A 20,744-nucleotide genomic window follows, 5' to 3' on the forward strand; every position below is an offset into this window, starting at 1 on the left:
CTAGATTTCTGAAGCCTATCTTCCAAAGTATAAAGGAAAGGCTAAGTAATTTTATAGTGTACTTCTTACTTATAATAAAATGCGAATATTTAGATGGATGGATGTTTGTTTGAAGGTATCTCTGGAACGGCTCAACGGATGTTGATGAAATTTAGCAAAGATATATAACATAGTCTGGAAAAACACAAAGGCTACTCATTCATTTTTTTAATTACGCGTGAACGTAATCATGTGGGACAGGTAGTAAGCTATTTTTATTTCTAATACAGTAAGACAAATAGAAATATCTCCATGAGCTTGCGATTTAAAGAGTTGTCTGCTATAAAAGTTAACTATCAGTTTGTGTTTGCTCACAGCACGTCCGCCTCGCGGGACGTTTGCTGTTTGTGACTGCATACGACTGAACTTTAGTTTTCTTTGAAATAAAACAGTTTCAAGTTTTCTTAAAAATTGAATACGAAATGGAAAATTTTTGAAAATTATTGTCGTATTACTCTTTTATGCAGCCGGTTGATCTTGTCATAGAAGAGTTTAACAAATACAAATTCTCTTGTATTTGTGTATATTCAAAATACTTGGTTTATTTATATCGTATTTACTAGTTTTCCTTTTTTTATTGAGTACTAAAATAAAATTAAAATATTATTGTATAAATTGAAAACAATAACACGACAACTAATATCTATTTATTACGTTATTAATCCTCATAACAAAACTATCAACATATTTACAATAATTATTTCATAATTACTATTCGTTTTTACATCTCGTTGTCTTCGACTTCCCGCGCGATTTTTGTTTTTTTTTTCACTTATTTTTTTTTCTACAGCAAAAAGGTCTTTACAGCCAGTATGCCACCTCTTTGGCAGAATACAAACTCTTTGTCTACTAACAACATAGGATACACAATTCCTCACTCAAAAATTATTAAGATTAATATTACATTTAGCATTGTTACTAATTTTTTCACCAAGAAACACGCTTTTATAATGAGAAAATAATGACGTATTAAGATTTTAACAATGTTACATATATAAAGATTAATCAGGATTACTTTTGATGTTAAATAGCTTACAATGGAAATACAACTAAGACCGTTATTGTAAAGCGGAAGCACTCCGCCTACAAACTCCTTAAAACAATTTCCTACTATGTAAGTTCAACAAAGAGTTTGTCGTTTGTTCGCATCACGTATGTCCCTCGGGTTATTTACCGTGACTTACTCTTAAAGTGAATTTACAAGAGTTTGCCTTAACAAAATATCGCGTCTCAAGTGCTACGGTAAAACGGTTTATAATAGAGACGATTTATACTACATTATAACCAAAAACATTGACCATATTATAATCATTTATGTATTTCTATTTTATTTGTATATCTTTGGTTATTATTACCATACGCAACATAAGAGAATTGTTGATGCGTTGCCGGCCTTTAACGGTGTGCGCTCTTTAGTACATAAGAACACAGAGAAAAATAATTACTTTTTTTTTTCAAACTGTACAATATTAATACCAAATTTGAAATAAAAATGTAAATAAAACGGTAAAAAAAACTGATATGTATTTGGTTATAAGCCTGAAGCGTTTAATCACGGGATGGAAAGCGGAGGAGAAAAATTCGCGTAAAAATAATCCCAAAATCCGATTTGATTCTGCAAAGCAATTAAATATTTAAAAGAATGGAACTAAAACTTTATTCAGTTACCCCCCATCAGAAACTCCGCTATAGAGATTTATTATTCAAATGAAATGCATTGAAATACTGGCAGCAGTCCCATCGGGCGCATTTTATACTAGAAACGTTGAGAAATAGCGCCTACAGGCGTTTTAATATTTCAGCTTTCATTTCATGTGGCATAACACTAAATCTCGCGCTTTTTAACATTACCTAACGAAAAAATGCTTTATTATTTCATACCATGATCGCAGTTTTCTATCGCCAATGGCCGTTGTAGACAAAGTAAGTTGAGTTAAACACTAAAGAACATTGTTCGGCTTCTGAAAGATAAGTCAAACTATTATTAATATGTCTGTGCCTTTTTCGATCGCAATTTAAAAACAAATAATCAGTTCACCCAAATCATCGATTAGCTTTATTCATAAATAACAATTATAAGTTGAATGTAATTTAAATTTAATCGATCTTATATGAGTTGTTTTTATTTCGTTTGTCAGTATTAACATTGACCTTGACTTAGACAAAAAATAACTTTTAACTTTAGCTAAGGCCGACGTCACGTATCTAATTAGGCGTTTGATTAAGCAAGTTCGTCCAACTGGGATGGAATCCTCATGCGTTGGGAGTTATTGCTATAGAAAGACGTGACTACATACATTGACACGTAAACTCTAGCTCCGTGGGGATAATCATGACATTCTGACCGAAAATGTCATCAACATAAAACAGTATAATTTTAATATTTAAACAAGCACGACTTCTAGAATTATATTCATCATTTTAATGACTTGGCCCCAAGTTTATTTCAAATATAACGGTTCGCATACATACAAGCCCACAAATGACATAACATTTGCTGCATTATTTAATTTTTACAAACTTTTACTTTATTATTTTAATAAACAATAAAACCACAAATTATTGTAACAATTTATATTTAGTGGTTATTCTATCTTCATAAAAGAATAAATTTGTTTTGTTTGGATATCCATTTCTCGATTAAATATTTATTATTCAAAGGAAACGCATCGTAATGCTCACAGACGGGAAAAAGGACGTAGCATTTCGTACTAGTAACGCCGAGTATACCCAGTGGCCTTTTAATATTTTAAACATCGTTTCATATAGCTAAACAGTTTTAATCCTTTTGTTTTAAATATTTTACAACAACGAGTTTCGGTTAAAGCGAAATGAATAGTAATTTCACGAAGTAGTCTTCTGACCTGTTTACCTCATTGTTCTGTGAATATTCAGGCTTTTGTAATATCTATAAAGATTTTGGTTCTACTTGTTTTTGTTATTGTTTATTGTTACCATTGTATAACGGAACTTTCAGAATAATATTTTTCACCAATCAATTTGATGTTATACTGTAACGTCTATACAAAATGACAGAATCTTCTTCCCAATTTAAATAATGGTTGACCCACTTTTTTATATTTGAAATATTTAATCTATATTAATTGGTCGCTGTTTTTATTAATTTTAGCTAAAGATTAACACCAGTTTGATGTAATTATAGCTGATGAAATTCAATGGAAACATAATCATGAATACTAAGAATAAAGTTATTTTCTTCAACCAAGCCATCTGAAACAAAGCTACATATTGTTTTGAGGTTATATTGGTAATTAAATTGAAAATAAAGTAATTTAATACAATGCATTTTAGTAAAATAAAATTCAGCGAAACCAAAGGTGATGCTGATTCTGGGATCTGGAAATTAATGTCCGTGACATTATTTGGGAGATTGTATTCAGTACACCTGCTGCCTAGAAAAGGTTTAGTTAATATTTAAAATATACGTTTTGTTTAGAGTGGTAATTACCTTCTCATTCATTTAAAAATAAAAAGTTTGAAGTTTCAAAACAATTAAAAAAGGAATACGAAATTAGTTTCATTCCATTGAAATGATCCAATTATTTTAGTATTATGAGACGAGATGTAGTAATTGTATTGTTTAAACCTTTAAGACCTTAATATATAAATACACACACACACACACACGTAAAGTTAGTGTAAATTTATGTGTCAGCATCGACTAGTTATAAGCTTTTATTTTAAACCATATCGTTTCAAATTCAGTTGTTGTTGCAAACATGCTTATTAGAAAAATGTAAAGGAAAAAGTTATAAAGAAACAAAAGGAATGTTTAGTAGTATAATAGTTAAGGTTATTGTATCTTAAACAATTGAGTATCGGAACGTTTGTTCAGTACAATGACGCTGCACGTGGGAGCGTTGTTTTTCGATGGTATCCAATGTCGCCATTCTGAATGTTAATAGTTTACAAGTGAGTTTAACTTTAAGTGTCCACTGATGAAACATTTTCATAAAATATCTTAAGCGAGCTTAAAAGCTGGCAACGCATCTTCAGTTCCTCAAGTGTCACAGATGTCCATAGGTGCCGATTCTCTTAAAAAAACATGTCATCCCTCATACTCTCTTTGGAATAAAAGATATAACAATATACTTTTCTATAATTATTTATGTTAATGAAAATTAAAAATTCAAATACTAAATGTCGATTCGTATTATATACTTACACCAGTTTTTATTTCTATTAAATAAGAATTTATTAAATAGAGTCCTATGTTTTTAATTAAGTTTTTTTTTATTTAAAACTCGAATTTCCCTTGATGTCTAATTTGAATTACTATTTTATGTCAATTTAGATAACGTGTCAGTAAATAAAACATAAGTCCAGCTATTATAAATAATGTATTGATCGAACAATACATAAAGTTACAGGAAAAATCTCTATGTTATATTTTAAAATAAAAATATACATTGCAAATGCTTGCCTATTATGTACTATAGCTTGGTACATTGTAAGGGCCATTAGGATTTTTTATTCAAAAGCAATGCATTGAAATACCGACAACGGTCGTCGGCTTTGCCTTTTATATCGAAATTATTCATTGTAACTACCCCCTAGCTACTCGTATATACAAATGTACGTGTTTTGATTTTTTTTTATGATTTGTAGAAATCGCTCAGTCGTTAGTGACTTGAAGAATACTTTCGTGTGTTTAAACTCTTACGTGTATTTATGTGAATTTATTTTAGTACAGTACATTAGTTTGAGCAAGAATTTGCATCATGTTTTACCAAATTTTACCTAAATCGTAGAAAACTAAAACTTTTTTAAAATTTTGAAGACAGGCGTGAAGTGGAAGCAATTCCGCGTTTCGTCTGATGAGTTTGCGTCCCGGAGGATTAATTTAGTCCTCTTTCCCTTTTCACCCTTTTTCTTATAAGGAAAGAAAGGGAAGGGAATTTGACTTTCCGGATGAGAGGATGCATGGGAACGGAAAATATTTTCTTTCTGTGCATCCTCTCCTCCGTCGATTAAAGGTAGGCAACGCATATGCAATTGCGTGTGTCTATGGGCAACGGTCACTTCGCTTTTTCAGCGATTTCAGGTGGCCCCTTGCTCGTTTGCCACCTTATGATATATTAGAAAATTTGATATAAGCACTGGCACAAATTAAAATGAAAGGAAAAGGAAAATTGTTGTAATTAAAAGAAAAGTTTACTATTTAAATGGCGGTGAGCATTAAGTTCGAATTAGTTTTTTTTCAACGAGTACAAGGAAACCGTAAAATAAGCGTTTCAAATATGGAAAGTGCGCTTGAAATTGAGGTTGAATTATTAAAGTGGTTGGAGACATTACTATTTAACTAGTACTAGCAGTTGCCCGCGATTTCGGCCGTGCGGAATTAGAAAAATCTAGTAATAAATATAGTCTATAGTGCCATAGGATAGTGTAGCTTTCTACGAATGAAAGAACTTTACCAAATGGCTCTAACAAACAAACAAATCTTTTCTCTTTATATTATTAGTACCTATACTTAGATGTAAATAAATGCAAAGAATAGAAAGTAAGATTTATTTGTTGTTGGAATTAAGTTTTAAATCACAAATGGGTCGATTTGTCCGTTGCAATACCACGACCACAGAGAAGGCAAGCGTCAAGTGGAAGTTATTACGCTTTTCGTCTTATGAGCGTGCGATCCGGAAGTCTGATTTTAGTGAGAAATAGATTTGATGCATAGGAATATTCTTGAGGTACTTGTTTGCTACCTCGTTTGTAACGGAGAAATGTTACAAACGAGGATCTGTTATGGACAAAATCTTTTTACAGGCCAGAGGCAGGTCATTACCCAAACTCGTAGGTTTTCTCTATTATATTTGGAATACTAATAAAAAAATGTATAGAGTTATTGAAACACATTTCGTATAACATGGCGACGTATAAATGATACAATTTAATCATGAAATGTAATAAAAATCAGGGGAAAGAAAATTGGATTTACATTCGGGTCCCCTCATCGAACCCTCCTCCGTTAAGATTTATTATTTAGCGCGAATGCAAAAAATACTGTACACGATCTCTTGTATTTCCTACGTATTTTGAATATCGTAACATTAGAATAAAGGAGAAAAAAACAAACGAAATGTATTTTTCTATTATTACAAAATAGCTGTCGCTTGCGACACCGTCCGCGCGTATTTAAAAAAAAAACTTAATTAGTAGCCTACGTGTTTTTCCAGAGTATGTTATATCTATCTGATTCTTATATTTGTTTTCTATTTTAATGGCTTTACGAAATAGTTTTTATATAATATAAATATTAACAGGTAATCATATGTATATTTATGTATATTCACACCATACATATACGTCTCTCTCTGTAACGGTAACACTTTTTTATTTCATTTTATGAAAAGAATGTGTCGGGGATTCCGCACATCAAATATCAGAAAGCAATTCGTTTGAATAGCGTCGGCCGCTCCCTTATTGCTACACCAACACACATAAGTTTGTCGTCTTAAAGGAATACAAGTAAATCCGAGGATCATCCAACGTAGCGAGTAACACATTTAAATAACAGTTAATGTCACATCTAATGTCTTTGATATTAAATAGAAACTGTTGTTTTATATACGTTTCAGCATAGCTTTGTAACCTATGTTCGTTCTAGTATCACCTTCTAAAATTTAAGTGATCGATTTGGAATGCTGAGATGTCATTATGTTAGTGTTCTTCCCCAGAGTCTTACAAAGTCCGTTGGGTTTTAATTTTATAACAAACTAGCTGTCTAGTACTAGAAACTTATGTATTCTTCCAGACTCTTCTACATCTATGCCGAATTTCAGTGATATTCATGCAGCAATTCTGGAGATACTTTTTAACAAACATTCATTTAACCATTCGCATTTATAATATTAGTAAGATTATAAGATATAACATTTATATGATTCCTTTAATTCAAATTTACACAAGTAACATTAATCAGAACTCGAGTCAAAGCTCCTGTATAAAAGTGCGTGGGCCAAATGCTTTGCCATTTCCCGGGGAACTGTTTAGTGCTCTATCAACTTTCCACTCCATAAACGTCCCCAGGGCCGCATCGATAGCTATCACAGATTTCACAGAATTTGCATTTTATAATTAAAGAATTACATTCCGTCCTTTAAGAAGGTCTCGTCTTACAAATGGAAACAGTTTATTTATATTGCCAAGTCAAGTTCTGAATTCTTATATTGGTCCCTTTGAGTTTAGGGTATTCAATTTTATACTCTGAACTCTTTTATTTCTTTTAATATAAATATTAAGTATATTAGTAAATTAATCAAGAGGCCATTGACACTATCTCATAATTACATGAATTAAAGAAAAAAAAACAGTTTGTTCTTATCTATTTAATAATCAATACCAATATTTTGTTAAGAGATAAGATGTTTTTTGTATTTGTTGTTTGTATTAAAGGCTCCTAAACTAAACCGATTTGAAAAAAATCATTCGCTATTGTGAAGCTACACTATCTTCGTGTAACATAAGCTTTTGTATTTTTTTTATCCTACACAGACGTAGCCGTGTGCAACTGCTATGCAATATAAAGTGAACAAAACATTTAATTAACTGCTACCCTTTTAACTCGAAGGAATTAAATGAATTCAATAATGTAAACCGTTTCAAAGCATTTAAGTATAATTTATGAGGTATCAACTGGAAGGGTGAATGGGGTGATATCTTAAAACCACTGGGGGTTTGTGCTCGTTGATACGACGAGGACAAGGGGACGAGCTTTTTGAATGGCCTCGCATAATATTGACTTCGTGATACTATAAAGAGACTAAGAATTAAGTTGATTCGTTTCTAAAAATGATTTATTAATAAATAATTTATACACGGTGGTTTTATTTTAATTATAAGTCAGATTTTGATATTTAATCTCTTTATCTATTAGCATAAATTAAATAAAAAAAGTTTTTAAAATGTGTGTGTACATTTCAAAAACATACATACACACACAAATAATACACACACGCACACCCACGCGCAGAAACCCTTTTTTATTTTGTTGCATATAGAAATACGACATGACTTAAAGTTAACTGTCCTATAAACAGTTTTACAGTATGTAAAAAATACGCTTCTTCTAATACGAAAATCAAGTATCAGTATTAATAAAGAAGTTCTTGGTAAAAAATATTGTGTATCGCATGATATTTACTTAGTCATGAAACAAGTTATGAACTCATATGCAAACTTTAGCCAACTCTTCAAGTCACTCCATCAATCTACCTAATTAAAAAGCCAAAGAAATTCAGCCTTCAAACTTAGTTAACTTGTCAACATGTGCTTCCAAACTTTATTTAAACGACTTCACGCAAACATGTAATCACTAGTTAGACGTATTCTGACACACGCGTATACTGTCAGACCTTGATAATAAATGTCAAAATCGGTTGACAGAGCCGCGGGTTGTATTTGTTAAGGAAGGTTACGAGAGGAAAGTTGCATTGCGCAGGCGCGTTTATCACTGCAGCTTGGCAGAGCCTCCGAAACATGTTGTGGGAGCTAGTCTACTGTCAGTCGATAGGTAGCCGTCGACGGAGAAAGACGTGCGACCTTCTCGCGACCCGAACTATCGGATACGAAATACGATCGACGTATCGTGTTACGTTAAATGAAAATAGACTGGCCGTTGTAAAAATTATTTAAGTTTTAATTTTAATATAAATATGTAAATAATTTCTTTTAATATTTAAATGTGTAATAAAAATAAGAAAATGATTTAGAGCATGACCTTGTCAGAAGTGGCACTATGTGGGTAAGTAGGGTTCTTTCATTTAAATGTAGAGTAAAGATTTCTCCATAACCTTACTATGACAATAAAACCGAAACTCATGTCTTGAAAATTAGTTGGAAACTTTTATTTGCAATGTATTTAGTTTTTTTTAAAAATAAAATTATGCAATTGTTACGTCAATAACAATCAATATCTTTGGAACATCCTAACAAGATCGACATATATGTTTATAAGCACATTTTTATGTCTACTTCTACTTAAGATAAGTATTTACGAAAATTACAAGATATGTTCAACGTGAAACAGGTGGAAGATGTACATTTATATTATTTTCATTAACACTATATTTCATACATATTATACATATATAAATAATGTAATCAAGTATCGATGTGTTAAGAATCATGAGTTTCATTGTTATTTTAGTTTACAGCGTAGATAGTTATCATCCTATGTATGTTTTTATTTCCCATTAATAGACTTGTCTTGAATGTCTTTGCCTTTCTTAAGCACAACTGAGTTTAACCATATAACACATATGAAGAATTCTTATTTAATCACACTTCATAAAATCATTCAAACCATTTTAGCTAAAGTCTCACGATAGACAAACATACAAACTCACATTCGTTTCAAATTTGAAAATAACATAACCCTCTTATCAGTCAGGCAAAAAATTGTGTAGCCATCAAACATAACCTTGACGAGATAGTCCAAACATATGAACATAGAAGAGATATATTTCTCTACGTTTTTGCAGTGGAATTTCTTATATCATCCCTTTTGAGTTAGTATACTATTTAATTGTGTTGTAAAAAATATAAGTTCCTAAAATATTTAATTCCTCAAAACATGATGTGTATTTGAAAGGAACGCGATGTCTTTATAATCAATTTAGAATTTCAACGAAAACTCGTCTAACTTTGTTATTGTTATTATTTCTTGTGTTTCTATACCGTTTTTATACCTTAAGTGACGTTTAGAAGTGGTTTTGGAACTAAAATTTTAATAGTGCTTTCATTTGTCTTTTGTTTTTTTTAAGTTTTATCATTTGGAATAAAAATAATATTAGTAGATAGTAGTAACTGCCGCATTAAGAATTAGTTTGTTTATGAAGATTTTAAAATCTTAAGTACTTACTCTGAGTAAGGTCCTAAGTAAATGCGTGTATGATAATATTGTTTGATATTGCGTAAATAAAATCTACGACCTAAATGAAAACTCGTCAATCATTTAACTTAATCTCCAAGAAATGGTTCTTTTTACCACCTGTTACATAGGTTATTTACTAAAAATGTAAGAAGTAAAACACTATTAAATTGTACATAAAGCACGATACGGTTGCCATTAAAATATGTTTTATTGATTTAAAATTGGCTTACAACATAAATGTCAAAGTAAAACTGACATAATAATAGTATTGCATGTTGAATAGTTTTCCTGGAGGCATTCGGCCGCATGCCATTCTATGTTTATAACATTGTTACAGTATTAAAATTTTCAGTTAGTTTATTGGTATTGCGGAGGTTTCAGCGGGTTACATGAAACTTCGCTACGGTCGAGGCTTAAATGTTTTATAGTTCCGCAAGATTTTGAACCTTACATAACTTTAGTGCTACATTATAGTACGGATTTTGGTATTTACGAAGATTTTTATCAAAGCAATATCGGAACGACTTTGTTGCGAAAAATTTATATTTTGTATACTTGTGCAGAAAATTGCGGGTTTGAACTGTTTTGTACTGCAGTGCCAAATATAATATTAGGAATAGATTGTTGCTACTTTTAGACATTATAGATAAGAATCCTTTGGCGCGAATGACGTGCTTTCCTTACAAAGTCCAGTGTCAGGATGAATAGTGAAGGGACATAAACGTCGACATTTTAGTAAGGCTAGTGTTGCGTCAATACACTGGCACATTTTCGGATTTTCTTCCTAACACTACTTTTTAATTCAATTCGTTTAATATTCTATCATGTAATATTTTATTTTATTTTTGTCAATCTCAATGTAATAAATAATACCTTTTTAGGGCTCTGGATATTTCCAAAATCTTCATTAATCATTGCTTGCTATAAAGACGATACAAAATACTCTATTAAGGCGGGCACGCAGCGTAGTTAAATATCAATTTTTCTTAATCACTTACATACGTTAAACAAGGGATCCATTATAGCGCAAAATATGCCACCAAAATATTATTAAGCTAATTTAAAAACATTACCCTGTTCGTCAGTCGGGTAAAAACATTTGTTTTGGGCTTATGTTGTCTTAATATGAAACGTTTATTTTGTACATTTACTTTTATAATGTAATGATAATAATATTCATTGTTGCTATTATGATTATAATGAAATATGTTACCAGATTACTTTTATAAGCGATGTTGTATATAGATTATTATAAAAATAATTTTTGTTTGAACGATAAAATCTTTGCCACTTTTAAGACGATGTCTGGGCATTTACTGTGCGTCTTGAGTTGTACACATTTTAGTAGTTAAAAAGATCCACTTAAGATAGGATTAAAATTCATCTTAATATTCGTAATTAAAAAAGTAACATTTTTGTGGATAGAATGTAAAAGTTCAAAAAGGTTAATCAACGGAGGGAAAACCTTTGATCATTTCAATTTGGAGAAAACCTCTTAGGTTTATAGAATTGATGATGATAATCGCTCTAATGGATTGAAAGAAAAAGGACGTATTAAAAAGTTGTTAGCGCAAGAGTTGGAGACGAGGGGCGCGGGATAATCCGCGTCGCTCGCTCCACACCACGCGCCACGCGCCACGCGCGAAATGTTTAATTAACCGATTCTTTGAAATCGAACTGTTCCAAGATATTTTTCTTTAGAAACCATTTAGATTTAAGTAAAGTTGGGAGTTTTTTTTCTGTGAAATATATTTGTGGTAAATGTCACAATGAAGATAATAAAAGTCTCACGTGCCGCAAGGAAATTTGTAATAGAAAAATTGGAAAATAAACACTTATCAGATAGTTTAATTTTAATAAGAGGTAATCTATCGGGTCTTGGGCAGTCCTTTGTTAAGATGTATCATAGTAATTCTAAGGGCCTATTTCAATTTCGATCGATGTGAGTTTGACGGAGAGTTTTTGAATTAAACTGTTTACATTTCAAATTTATACTTCTGTTAAAATAGTTTTCAATATCGATCCCTTCGAGGAAAGAACTAGCAATCCGAATAGTTTCTAAGATATTTCCGATCCAATGCTTTTTTATTTTAAGAGCGAGTAGCCTTCTTTTAAATCGAGTGAAAATTAGTCTCTTATTTCACGGCATCGGGGACAGGGCCGGCGACGGGCGCGACAGCGGGCGAGGGCGGGGGTTGGCTGGCGCGGCAGCGGGCGAGAGCGGGCGGCGGCGGGCGCTCGGGACGAGTGCATTTCACTGCGGCGTAACTGTGCTTTATTACAAAGGATTTTTCTCTCTTTTGACAACCTGAGCTCGATTCCTCTTGCGCCATTAGCTGAAGTTGTGTTCTAAGCCATTTAATACCTCTCTTTCTTTTACTTAAAGTAAAACTGCGATAAATATATTTATCGAGAACATATTCTTATAGTACTTTGATAATGATATTGACATACGTCATTGGTGCTGTAAAAGGGCAATTTCATTAGTCGAGAACTCGAAAGTTGTACAGCATGCGGGGTATCCCCGCATACGGGCAAATGACTAATGAAAATGATCGGTCGAAGTAAAGAAAATGTCATATGGAAACTTAGTTGACTAGCATAATGCCCGCTTAGGAAAAGTAAAGACTATCGCTTAGGGTAGGCCTTAGCGATTGATGAAAACGGTTCTTACATGCGAGCGCTAGGGCATGCGTGAACAGGAAGTCGCTCCACGCATGCGGTCGCATACTACTAATGAAACTGCACTCTTAGTAATTGAATTTGTAAGTGCCGCACTTAGTGTTCAAGACTCTGGGAGTGTTTTAAGAATTTTAAAGTAAATTAAATTTACTTCATGACGATATAAATATATAATTTGCAGACCATTCTTAAATACGTTAATGGCATTTCTATAGTATTTTTGGTACATAAAATTTTCACGAAAGTCGAATGCATTAGTGTAACAATAGAAGCTTTATCGTGGAGGCTTTCGAAATACTGAATAAAAATCTACCAATCACGCTGGTAATTTAATAATACTTTTCGGTTTTTGAGTTAATGCAGTAACAAATATATTGTAAAATAAAAATCGATCTATATATTTTTCCGAATTGCAATTTTTTTTTATCTTAACTTTAAAAGGTTCTCCTTTTGACCTTCTACTAAGTATGATATATGCGATATATTTGTTACATAACTTGTATATTATGTAATTAATATTCTATTAAATACGATTGATTTCAATAATTGTTGTTTTCAGATGTAACAAATAGTAAAATAATCGAAATTGAAACATGAATTATATATAAAAAGTATACCGCGTCTAAATTTTAATAATTTCCCTATTATATCTATTATATAAAGTTGCGATATATAAAACAAATATTAATTTTATTATTTGAGTGCTCGGATCAGAGATATGATTTGAAAAATAATTAAAAATCAACAAAATCAAATTGGCTATCTTGATTATTTTTTCATCCAATAATCAAGGCTGATGGAAGGTTTAACAAAAAGTATCATTTTCCCGCGCCCTTTGCAGCGAATTTCAATCGTAACCAAATATCTGTATACAAGGGTTGCCGTCTGAGTAAACAAGATAAAGCCTGTGTTGACGTGTGGGCGTGTAATTCTCCGCGTTTTGACAACCCTGGTGTACACTGCAAGCAAAGAGTGATCGATGTACCCCACAATGCTTATCCTACGCACATAATGAGTTAACTACTTTGGGAAGTGTTTGTGTAGATTACGACCAGTGCAACGTCGTTCAAGTTATTTTAGGATGTTCATTACTTAAATTATCGAACTGAATAGTTTTTTTTAGAACAAGATTTATTTATATGAGAGTAATGAAGCAATTCAAAGACACATTACCACACAGATATCAAGAAATTTTGTAATTTTAATAAATTAAAAAAATTAAGAATGACAATTCGCATAAAATATTCCATGAATATTTGCATAAACAATTTTATAGAATAAAGAAATGATAAAACGTTAATGTGCTGAGGCTTATACACGATTTAGCAGCTCCAAAGGCCGTAAAGAAGGGGCTCTAGTAGTGTTTAAGGCATAAGTTCCATTTATTCATAAAGGAAAGCGGCGGCTAAACAAAATTTATGAGCCCATCTGAGTACTTAGGGGCGCAGGGAGGGACTAGCCCCGGATTAAATAATGAACTCTTGCCCCATCTCGGTTTTGGAATAGAAATGCCCGTGGTAAATTTAATCATTTGTTTGTAGAACACAATGCTGTGGTTAAAGAGATCGTTCCTGTAGTTAGTGAAGAATTACTTTGTGATACTGAATGTCAATTGTAAATGAATATGTATTATTGTTTTATGTACAGTTGGAACTAAATCCATGGACGTGCCAAAAATATATTTGATATTTATTAAGTGCGATATAACAATCATGATTAGATGTTGTAATCAACAATATTTAATTTTAATTACGGTAAAATTATGTCTATTGTAGAATCGGTTTATAACTTGGCAACACTCTTATTTATACGCTAATAAATACTTCGGTACGTTCTGCTGCTATTTTATTTTATTGTTATTCTTTTTATTATACTGCCAATAATGTCTTACATTCCACCATCAACACTTACATTAATTTAATTTCTAATATCTAATTAAGATAAGTGTATTGAAACGAACACATTTTGGAACGTGCGGAAAAATACATTTCTAAGTTTTGGTAACGTTCCAAAAATAAAAGTCGCCTCGCCATTAACACGGCCAATGAAAGAAGTCCATTTTATGCTAACGATGACTTATTAGCGATAACGATGTCATTGTTATTCCCGCTTTCTTTTGTCGCGTTATTAGGTTACGCTGAAACAGATTGTAAGCAAGAAATGACTCTATTGTAAACGTACAAAGTTGAAATTACTCCACAATGTTTTGACGGTCGGGATCTAGCTAACGCTGAGTAAACACGACAATTAACGGCTTTATAAAACTGCAATATTTCACTTTTGTGACACGTCGAGATTTGCCGCCAGGTCCTATTCCCTTGTATAATTTAGCTTTTTGTTCAATATTTTTTACACAGTTTTCTAGTTAGATTAATTTGTAATTGTATAATTTAATTAATAATAATGACTTTAAGATTTGAAAGGCAAAAAATTGCGTATTACTTCTTTTGTTTTGTAGATCTCGTATTTATATTTAAGAATGATTTTAATAGCGAAGCTACCGCTATCTATAGGCATCCGCAACACATGCGTTGCCTATTTTTAATCGACAGAGGAGGGGACCCACAGTAAGATAATATTTCCCTTCATATGTATCTCCTCCTTCTTCAAATTCAGCTTCCATCCTTCCCTTTTATAGAAAGGGCGGGACGGGAAAGAGGAGTAAAATTAGACCTCTGGTACGCTGATTGTGCGTCACACGTCCCGCATAAGTGCTTCCACTTCACACCTGTCTTCTGCGTAATGGTCGTATTTCACGGGGTGAGCCGCTTAATTTTTGCAACAGATGTTGACATTGCCGGCGTCTACCACTGTTAAATATATTTTATTTATGAAAGAACAATATAATATGAATAAAAATATATTTTTTATAGAAATAAGCTACGCGCCAAATTGACCCCGTAACCTAATAAACGTCAAGAGGTGAAAATAGCGATGGAATTTTATAAAACATTTATTACAACGAAGTATCTAGCGGGAATACAATGTCACTGTGGAATAATAAATATATTCGGAATTTTTTAAATAAACTTCACGTACGAAACATACGTGTTCATAAAAATATATCTTTCATCTCTTTGTTTTTTTAGCCAGTAAAGATAAAATCGTGATCAATAAGCGCTTTGTGTTGATTTTACTTTAAAAATTCACATTTACATTCTAGAATATTGTCATCGCCTTAAATGACCTTGATATATCTTGAATGTGGATTTCCAACGTCGAATGACCTGTACCAAAACTATTTAAAAATTAACCTTTGCTTTAAGACTTAGGAATCCTTTTTCAGATCTTAAACGAAAAAAGGTATCGAGTAAGTGGAAAAGCAGCTGGAGGAAATAGCTTAAATTGAATTGTCGGTCAAATGTTTGTCGATCGATTATCGCAAATCCGGCCCTGGCGAGTAAACAGAGCATCCGATACTGTCGCGCTTTCTCATTCAAGTAATGGCGACAACAAATAATTGCGGATGCCTTTGATATAAATGATTGATTCAATTCTCTTATCAACTTACGATACTTCTATTTTATTATGATGATAGTTTAAAAATATTCACATATTTACTCTGCCGTTATCATGTAAGTAAAACATATAATTTAGATTAAACGATTTCCTTAATGATACACTAGCTATTGCCCGCGAAGCTGCGCCGTCTGTGCGACATAAATTAATAATAATTAGTAGCCTATGTGTTCCTTAAGACCATTGTCTAAATCCATATGCAATGTTAATCTTATGAAATAAAATATAAACTATATAAACTTTAGGCAATAGATAAGAGAAGGTGCTGTCTCCTGAAATACAGTATTTACTAGTTCAGGAGACAAAGCCCACAAAATTTTTGTGAAAATGTTTTTTATTTGGTCATTTTTTTTAAATTGTTAATAATAATTTTTTCTTGATATTTTCCTTTTTATTAAAACATGACATTTAAATGAATTAATTTAATGCGTTATACAAAATATTAAATTTTTAATTTGATAATTAATATTAATTTTAAGTTTCTTATTTATTAATTTGCGTGTCATTTTCAATAAAGTTGTACTTAGTAAGCTTAGCCACGGCCATGGCTTAATTAGCGTTCATTTGGCAATTGTGAACGAATATTAAAGTTCAAAGTTGCGGGTTCAAGGTCTACTGTGACGAAATAAACTGCTTTAGGAATTCCTTAGAAGATTTGCAAATTAAATCCGTTTAAAGATGTTTCAATTAGTATATATTAATGTCAATTCATCGTCTGCTCATTAAGTCATATTTGAATGTCGGTAAACGACTATTCAATTTGATTTAAAACACCTCCTTATTATAGAGTTTTATAAAGTTAATGTTTATTTATTTATGTGTAATATTTGACAGTAAAAGACTGTTCAAGATTGCGGGACTGCACTGGATGCGGGCGGCACAGGACCGGGCATTGTGGCAATCATGGGGGAGGCCTACGTCGTAGCAGTGGACAAATTTAGGCTGATTATGATGATGATGATGAAAATACTGTTATTAAAGAAATTGAAATGTCTTTATGTAATATCAAAAAAGAATCATATTTCGTATATATGATAAATTTACGATAATTATAACGAAAACAATTTTTTTTTATTTTTTTGTCTATTCGTCTGCGTCTGTCTTCGGATTTGTTACCGCGTTTGTTCCACGTAAACGAAACGGCTTGACCAATTTTAATGGGACTTTAATTGAAGGTTACTTATTCGTGTAGGAGTAACTTATGTTCATTCATTCTGCTGTGAAGAAGTCGCGACCGGCTGCGAGTATTATGTATAAGTTAGAGGGTCATTTAATTATAATCAGAATATATTAATAGGGTCCTTCAAGAAGCGAGCGTATGACCATCTCAAAGGCCGGCAATGCATCTGCGGTTCCTCTGGTATTGGTGATGTCCATGGGCATCGTTGAACACCTCGGTGTTCCCGCTGCTCGTTTGTCCCCTTCTGTTATAAGAAAAAAGTTACCTTATAAGTTTTTTTTTTGCTTAATGTAGAGTTTTATATTAATTCACTTTAGCTAGGAACTGACTTTGCCTGTCTCTAAAACACATGTTTTCACATTGAATGTAGAATAAGGATTTTATAGAATGAAGAAGTAAGAATTAAAAATAATAATTGACTAATTGATAACAATAGCCACTTCGAATGTGGCACAAGTTGTGTGTCCATTGTATTGCTTTAAAATTGTAACAGAGTAAAAATACGTTTATCTATAGCTTGCAGCTAAAATAAACATTTCGGTAGCCAATCTATAAAAGCTCTTGCTATGGAAGCTTTCTATTTTTTACCGTGTACATTGTTAAGCTGCAAACTATTTTATTATTAAAATAGAAAATATGAAAGCTCGATTAAAAACTTTTCACAAGCGAGAAAAATTCAGAGAGCTCTTAAGTCAAGTATTGCCCGAGTTTCGGTAGCTTTCTAATTTCATCGCGGATCTTTTTGTGTGCTAACTTTGCGGTTTTTAAGTATTCGTATACAGTTGGTGAGAGTAAAGTTAATTACTGAAGTGTTAACATGTTACTATGAACTTTTATCAGCATATTTAAATATTTATCTTACGACTATGACATAATGTTCTTTTTAAATATGTGAAACTTGTTGAGTTAATTTTAAATTACTTAATTCATTACATAATGTAAAAGTTAAAACAATCAGTGGGGAATAACGGAGTTATTTTCTTATTATGGAATTTTATTTGAAGAAGATTTGTTAAATATTGTTATAAATTTTCTGTCTTTAAATTATTAATCTGAATGGCAAAATGTCAAGAAATAGGCACAACTTGTAACCGCAACAAATTTATTTTTTATGCAAAAAGTGACCGAGAAGTAAACAGTTCGAGATATTATTTAAAAATCGATTGCCTAAAACATTTGCAACACTTAATACAAATGATTTTTTTAAAGTTAAATAGTTTTTTTACGTTTTATAAGCTAGCGCTTGACCACGATCCCACCTGGTGTTAGTGGAGATTTGGTCGAAAGATGGTACGCGCTAGCTTAGTAAGTGCCTATTCCCTCCACTTTTGAAGGTTCCAACAGTGATGAAAGTCGAGAATTTATTTGAAACTAAATAAATCGTCTGGAAATAAATGATTTTCATTAATCTCGCTTGATTGTAGGCGGATCTAAAACCTTGAGCATTTGCTAGCTGATAAAGTGTCGGCTGGTTAATTTGAGGCGCGCGGACAATGGTGTGTTGGAAGTAAGAATGCGGTCGCTATGTGCCCGTTAATTACAAGAGATGTGACGACGTCGTTAAACCTCGACAAAAGTCTGACTATCAAGATTGCTCGCCTATTATTTTATTGTATTTCATCTCTAATTTAAATAAGATATTTTAAAGTCAAATAATTAAATACCCTTATATTATTATACATAATATATTCTTATGAATATTACACTCGTATTTACGCGTGCTTTTTCCCGATCAATCTTGGTCCAAACTAATAGTAATATTTGTATTCGTATGTTAGTAAAGTGTTTTCAGAAATAACAGAGTAATTTGTTGTACTAGATCGATAGTCTCACAAAACAAGCGCACAACGACCGGTTGTATGTGTTCTATTGTTTGTTTAATAAATATCGGTCATCCACACATCTAATACACGAGTGAACTATTTTAAATTTACATACATACATTTGTGTAATATTTACAATATAAATACTAGCCTAACTTACTTAACAGTGGTAGAGCCCGCTCTAACATCTTCGCACGAATCGGCCCGGCTCGCCCGGTGAAATACCACGACCACACAGAAGACTGGCGAAATATGAAGTGGAAGCAATTCCGCGTTTCGTCTGATGAGTGTGCGTCCCGGAGGCCTAATTTAGTCCTCTTTCCATTCCCATCCTTTTCTTTATAAGGAAAGGATGGGAAGTGGAAGTGGACTTTCCGGATGAGAGGATGCATGGAAAGGGAAGCTATTTTCTTTCTGTGCGTCCTCTCCTCCGTCGATTTAAGGTAGGCAACGCATATGCAATTGCGTATGTCTATGGGCATCGATCACTTCGCTATTTCAGCGATTTCATGTGGCCGCTCGCTCGTTTGCCACCTTTTGATATAAAAAACTTAACATTGCCATATTTAAATTAATGCTAAAATATAATTGTATACACTAGAGGGATTTTTAATTTTAGATATATAAAGATGATCAAAGATAACTGTTCGCTAGCTTATAATGAGATAGATATTGAATAACATATCACTGGCATTGAGCCGGATCATGTACATATATGTTGTTTTCCTATCATTAATTAATGTCATAAGAATAATAAACAAAGATTTCTGATTCCTGTATATACTAATATTACTTTAATAAAATACTAAAAAAAAAAAGAAATAGTTTGTGTATGTGAATTTTAATGTAAACGTAGCATATTCAAATTGACTACGCCGTAGTTATTCCGTAGGTAATACGTAGCATTCATAATAATGAGTTTTATACGACATAAGTTTAGAAGATTTGTGAAGTGGCGTCGTTTTGATTGATGAAAGGCGAGCAAGTGTCATTAAGCTCTCGGCAAAATAAATCATAGTTAGATGAAACGCATTAATGAGAGTGCTCGCTGTGACACTTTTTGTTCGATTCAGCGCACCTCGTAGACGTCGACTAACCACGTTTGACGTTTTAATATTTACTTTTAAAGTAGATATTTCCAGATCAATGAAGTGAAGACGGAATCGGTGCATAAAGTTGTGATAAAATAAATAAGTTTAATTCTGAGTAATTTATCTTAATAAGTAATAAAATAAACATAAATTTTAGCAATACTTTTAAGAAACATTTATTAAATTTTGCTGTTGCATGTATATACATTATATGTCTATACATACATTAATTACTTAAACTTATATATCTTTTTCTATAATCATAAAATGTACTTCAGTTTCTATGTTGATTAAAACGTAATATTTTATTCAACACATAGTCATTATCGGGTACTTTTTCAATGTCATTAGCGTGAAAGCTAAAGTAATTATTCTGAGTTCAATAATATTATTAAATAAATAAGTAATGACTTTCTATAACTTTTACTTAATAAGTAATGTAATCAGTTTGATAGCAGTCCTTGTAGTACTCTTGTCAGGTTATTAACATTTGTTCTTTTAAAATATTATCATAA

The 20,744-nt window shown here is 32.0% G+C and overlaps 1 protein-coding gene across 1 annotated transcript in view; it reads left to right on the forward strand.

Annotated features, from left to right (window-relative positions):
• The first annotated feature begins 8,587 nt into the window (after positions 1-8,587).
• The window catches only part of LOC106113385 (transmembrane and TPR repeat-containing protein 1), a 68,282-nt gene continuing 56,125 nt past the window's right edge, over positions 8,588-20,744 (forward strand). Inside the window, exon 1 of the mRNA XM_013306113.1 lies at positions 8,588-8,803. The gene's annotated coding sequence lies outside the window, so the exon portion shown is untranslated. The remainder of the gene's footprint in view (positions 8,804-20,744) is intronic.

The sequence above is a fragment of the Papilio xuthus genome, unplaced genomic scaffold, assembly GCF_000836235.2.
Source record: "Papilio xuthus unplaced genomic scaffold, Pxut_1.1 DF828258.1, whole genome shotgun sequence".
NCBI classification, from domain to species: Eukaryota; Metazoa; Arthropoda; class Insecta; order Lepidoptera; family Papilionidae; genus Papilio; species Papilio xuthus.